This window comes from Corvus kubaryi, unplaced genomic scaffold, assembly GCF_017639235.1.
Source record: "Corvus kubaryi isolate FWS band 111438036 unplaced genomic scaffold, C.kubaryi_AGA036_p1.0 37396, whole genome shotgun sequence".
Lineage (NCBI taxonomy): Eukaryota > Metazoa > Chordata > Aves > Passeriformes > Corvidae > Corvus > Corvus kubaryi.
The window spans coordinates 28,737,214-28,743,213 of record NW_024581135.1 but is presented as its reverse complement, the minus strand read 5'-3'; the positions used below and the strand labels follow the sequence as shown (position 1 = coordinate 28,743,213).

At 37.9% G+C, this 6,000-nt stretch overlaps 1 long non-coding RNA gene across 7 annotated transcripts in view; it reads right to left on the bottom strand.

Moving 5' to 3' along the window:
- Window positions 1-2,795: 2,795 nt before the first annotated feature.
- The window catches only part of LOC121670643, a 51,469-nt gene continuing 48,264 nt past the window's right edge, over window positions 2,796-6,000 (bottom strand). For all 7 annotated transcript variants that reach the window (XR_006018175.1, XR_006018179.1, XR_006018180.1 and 4 more), the window contains one exon: window positions 2,796-4,247. This is a non-coding gene — a long non-coding RNA (uncharacterized LOC121670643). The remainder of the gene's footprint in view (window positions 4,248-6,000) is intronic.

Sequence of the window (6,000 nt, the reverse complement as noted above, 5' to 3'; positions counted from 1 at the left end):
TAATTTTCCAGACCAGTAGTTTTGTCTTTCATGAAGTAAAATTGATTTCCTTATCTGAGCTTGTGAAGAAGTGAAATGTGCATCTTTCTTGATTCATAGCTCAGGATGGACAGTAATGGAGAAGCTTTGAAAGCAGCAGGTTTTGAGACCCCAGAAATGACAGGTCTTGGCGCAACAACCTAATATTTAGTCATGGGTGGGCTGCATATTGCACTAGATAGCACTTTGGAAAGAGGATATTTAAATCTGGGGAGAATAAATCCTTGGGGAGCACTAGCTTTTCTACAGATTTGCTTTATTCATTCTCTGCTGGAGAGCTTCACGACAGTTTATAGTGCTCAACAAATCTCTTTGGTTGCAAGAGGGGTTGATTTATTCTACCATGTTTGAATCACCTGGGAGAAATAGAAGCAACTTGGAGTTGAATTACTGAGTAATCTATAGCTTCTTTTTCAAGGACCAGCAGACTCAGGAACAGACAGCATTTCCATCAGAATCTTACCTATCTTCTGGCCAGATGGTAGCAAGGAGCATTGGAAATCTGATTAATACCCTGTGGTGGGTTTTACCAGCTCCCTAGTTTCTGACCTTTCAAACACTCCAGACCTTTTGAGAGTCTGTTCATAATATTACTACAGTTGTACCTCATATCCCTTTGGGCCACTACAAAAAAGGGTGAAATCCTGGTTCTCCTCTTTTATTTAACTGAAGATCTGTGGCATTTTCCTATCTAGAAGCTAACATTGCAGGAGCTATATTGTTTCCCTTTCCTTTCCAATGTAGTCTGGGAATGACTGTGCAGTCCTTGCACAACCACCAACACAGATTCTTGAATTAAAGCCTGAAAAAGAGGGTCTGTATTACTTTGAATTTAGTCTAGACTTTTACCTTTTATCCACAATCTACCCCATCTACTTTGCAGTAAAAATGCAAATCTTTTAAGCCTAGAGTATAATTAGAGTTCCAGACCTAGATTCCTGTCCCCTATGGCTGCTGTTTGACTAATTTCTTATTTTGTCCATTTTTCTTTCCACTGAGAAGATACTAAAAGTACTGCATTAATGTGCTTTGGACAGAAAAGAAACAGAGATAAATCAGCTACAGTTATTCCCTGGTCTGCAAAATAATTGCCTTGAAAGCCATTTTTCTTACTGTTAGCTCCTACCTTCAGAACTGTCTGCATTCGTAACAAGGCTTTGCATCTAGATATTACTATAGCAGGGCATAATCTCTGCAACAGTAAAGCTTACCAGTCACTGTCTGTGAAAAGATCCTTTTTGCAGGTTCTACCCACATGGTTAGTTAGAAGAAGCCATGGGGAGTGTAATTGGATGTCTATTGCACCGATACAGAGAGCGGGAAATATGTGCCACTAACGACAAAGTATCAAACCCCCAAAGAGTAAAAACATAACCTAAGACCTTTGATGGTTCTAAATTCTATTCCTCATTTAAATTATATAGTCCTTTATCCCTTATAAACACCTGTGATTACAGTGAGATAAACACTTCACAGAGGTGTTACCCAGCAGGTGGTGGTGTCACAGTTTATGAGTGTTTCCAGCAGCTGGAATGAATATCTGAAATGTAAGTCAGACACTGGAAAACTAAAAGCTTCAAAAGTGGGTTCTAACACAGCTTAGAATTGCAGCACTGGGATCTCTGACCCAACTGCAATTTGGGAACTCCTGACACAGTGGTTCTTCTGTAATTTCTGATAGCATCAGCAGAACTTAGCTAAGCATGCAAGGAAGGAGTCCGAAATAAATACCCTTCATGTTCAACACAGCTGAAATATGAAGGTCACCTCAAGAAATGGAAATCAATGTATGCCAAGAACAAAGGGCCAACACAAAATATAACATACTATTATCCCAACCCATAGCACTGTACACAGCTTACTGTCAACAAATGCTCAGAGAAACAAGAGAGATGGAGTGAAATCCCTCTTATTATAGATGTTTGGAAAGAAAAGCAACTGGAAACAAATGCATTCCACCAGGGAGAAATCTCAATCTCCTATGAAATGGCTGACAACTGAGTTGCCTTAGACCAGGGCACAGGAGGAGAACCATAAATAAATTAAACTTTTTACTGTTCCTTAGATAAGTGATTTATCTCAATCTTCTTCTTATCATGAAATCTACTATGTATAGTTTTTAAAGTTGTAAGATGGTGGTGTGCTAGATGGAGTTTGAAGGATCTGTTAAAATCCCAGTAAATGAAGAAGACCTGAACAGCATGAGGTTATAATCAGTAGTGCCTTTTTCTGGGTTACGTTTTATCTTCTTTTACCACATTCTTAACTGACTTTTAAACTGTGGTAGGACTGGTTGCAGACTTGGTCCCTACAGGACACACAGGGTACACAGTGGATGAGGAATAAACTCATTCAAATCTGCAGATAGAGGAAGGCTGAAGCAACTGTGCCCAAATTCCTATCAGAAGAGAATTGCATGGTTAATGAATCACACTGGATCTACATGAGATTTGAGAGTCCTAACTGCTTAACCTCAAAAAATCATGATTTGGTCATCAGTTCTGCAGGATGAGCGAGAAGGATGCTTTTGGCAGTAGTTTTGAACAAAAGAACAGATCAGTTGAGAAAATACAACTTTGGTACTTCCCATTTGCTTTGTCAGCCTAATGGAATCAAGATAAAATGAGGTATTAAGTATCATTTCCAAGGGGCTAAAGTGGAAGACCTTTATTGTCCAAATGCCAGCCCTGAAAGTGAAGGGAAATCCAAACAATAGTGCAAGGTAAGTTTCTGCACAGAAAAAAAAATCAATGAGCTCTGGCAGCTGTCTGAAAACTTTATTAGTTCAATGAATCACATTTATACAGACACTAATAATTATAATGTAAATAAGGCAGTCAGAGTAAAATAGTCCATCATATAATACTCAGTATGCCAATGTTATTACCATAGTGTTACAATTACCTAAGTTTAATAGAGAAATATAAGACACTCACAGAAAGTAATTGAGATAAAAGAGCACAGTAAATTGGTATAGTACTGCAGAGAGCGATGAGCCACACTTATTAATTTCAACAATTACAAACCTACAGAGCAAGTTCTACTTCTCTTATCCCAATGAATGATTATGTTAAAGCAAATAGTCCACACTCCTAATGGAATTCCCCTACTTCATAAAACTGGAAGGTTTGTTAAACATCCCACCTGGATTTTCTGCAATGCTGTGCTGCATGTATTTGAGTGTTTCTTCTGCAGCATTAATTGCAGAGGGGGAAATTCCTTGAAGTGCTGTCGAATGTCTCTGCACTTTGAAGTGTCTGTCATGAGTGTGGCAGACATGCCATCAGCCTGCCTCAAAGACAAGGACCTCCACAGTTTTTTACAATAAATAAACTAGTTCTATTTTGTGTTCCCCTTACTCTAAAACTACCTCTCCTTTACAATCCCTGAAGTTAGCTCATGTACTCCTGCCCTTTTGAGTGGCTTCTTCAAAGGGAGGTAAAAAAAAATTGACTGGCTGACAAAACAGCATTAAAAAAAAAGAAGAAAAAGGAAAAAAAAAAAAAAAAGGAGAAAATAATCCAGTAATATACAGTAGTGTTCAAACTTCTACATGGCAAGGAGAAAAAGTAGGACAGAGGTTTTGCATAACCAAAATAATTGCCATTATAAGGAACAAGTCAAACCCAGAGAAATACTAAAATTCTAGCAAGAAATTCAGCCTGGCATGCACCTTGGCATGATTTATATCATACATCTCTTGGAGAATTTCCACTGGAGAGGGACAGGGAGAGGCCCTGCTTGTGGTCTAAGGAACACAGGACTACCTGATCCAGTTGGCTTTGGAAGTCAGCTGGATGAGATTTTATGATTAATCATAAAATGCACAAAATGAAGTGCTTATATGGTAGGATAACCAGCAAAAACCTTGCTGAGCTCCTCTTTGCTGAACTCACACATCCTGGGACCTCTCCCACTTGTACAGGTGACTATGACTTGTCTAACAGCCCCGTAAAACTCTCTGACCTTATTACACTACTGGTTTGTGATTAGTTACCTGGTCTTAAAATGGTATGAATAATTAGGGTGACCTAATTTTCCACACAGCCACAACATCCAGCAATTAATTCTTCTGTTCCCAAAACAATATTTCCTCTTGCTAGTTGCACAGGTGTTCCTCCTGCAGCTTCTTTTTCATGCCATCTTCCTTAATCCCAGAGGGCTGCAGAGGATTCTCAGCCTGACTGCTCCACAGAGCAGCAAGAAGTCTGAAAAGAAAGCATAAGATTAAGTGTCTCAGCTGGGGGGAAAGGGAAAAAATAAATATGCACGTATCCTGAGATGCTTCAATGCTTTTCATGAATGAAATTGTGCTGTGCATGAAATGTTTTCAAAGAGAGAAGGAAACCATTTTTTAAATGTTTGCAAGTTCAATTTAGTAATTAATACTTTGCATAGATATTACTAGGGGAACAGTTAAAGATGGGTGAGGCCGAAAATACCTGTTCTGAATTTGAATTTTCACAAGCAATCGGAAGGACAATTAAAAACGATAATGTGCAAGTGATAACAGCTTGAGAATTCATTAAAGTAGAACCTCAAAATCTTTTGATTTGCAGAACCTCTTCAGTACTGTATTTAATTACTTTTGCAGCATTCTTAGGATTTACAGTTTGAAACCTTTAGACTCTGGGAAAGATGAAAGGTTTGTGCCTGTTTAACAGTGTCACCTATGAGTCTGAATAGAAGGAAAAAATATGTAAAGCTGGGAGAGGGAATTACTGCTGGGACATATGTATGCATTTTCCTGCCGCTGTAGGAATGTATGGATTATCAGTCTGGGTCACTTTGTCTCTGGAAGAAATTCAAGAATTCACCTATACGCCTTGTTTTGCCAGCTGCTTTTCTTCAAAGGTATCCAAGTGAGTTCTGCCAGCATAAATCTTTCCATGAAAGAGCAGCATCTGCATCCTGGCCCATAACACTCACAGGCTTTTACAGGCTGCTTCATGGGAGATGAGGTGTCCTGTCTGACAAGTTGAAGGAGCAGCGTCAGTTGTATGGCTCCTCTAAAAACTGTATCCAGGATGAGATATTTCAGGAACACCAGAAAAACTTCTTGCTCTTATGAGAGGTGTCTTTACATATCTCTGTGTCAGCTTAACTAGCATGTGATAGCACAAGCTGCTACTGATAAAGCCAGATCTGTCATATGGAAAACCATAAAGCACTACTTCAAATGTATGCTTATATTTCTTTTGATACAGACCAATTCCTAGGATTTAATAGAGTAAAATAAAAAGTTGAAATATACTTTATATTAAAACAGATTCAAAGTAAAAAAAATATATATTGGAGTTTCTTAAATGAGCTGTTTCAAGCTTGAGAGCATTTTCAGAATTGCATTTCAGATACTGAAAATCCAAATTTTTTCACACTGGTTCATATCTAAAAGGGATGTATGTTGAAATGTTTCATATGATGGAAATCCTTTTCCCCCACTAGTTATACTTTTATTCCTCCCCCTGCCCCACCCCATCCTAAAAAAAAAAAACAAACCATAAAAAGAATCCATGACGTTGGTCATTGAGGTATTCATATAAAAATTTAAAAGGAACCTCAGCTTTTTATAATATAATTATGTATGAATTCCCTTTAAAGTCTGATCCAGTATCCACTGACTTCAAAGAACAGATCTTTTTTGGATGAGACTAGTCACTGAAGAGTTTGGATGATATTAGTCACTGAAATGCAGATTCTGTGTTACCAGACTCTCTGCCTATATTATGGCTCTTAGGTGAAGACCCCATTATTAGCCCACAACAAGCTTTACAAATTACCACAGTATTATGAAGTTACAGTGGTATATTATCCCTTAAGTGTTCAAATCTCTTCAAAATTCTCTCTCTGTTATTATGAATTATATATTAAAAATGCTGTTAGTTCATAATAAGGCTGCAAAATTTATACATAAAAGAGCATTTCTCTTTTGAGGAACCTTACACTAAGTTGAAAAAAAAA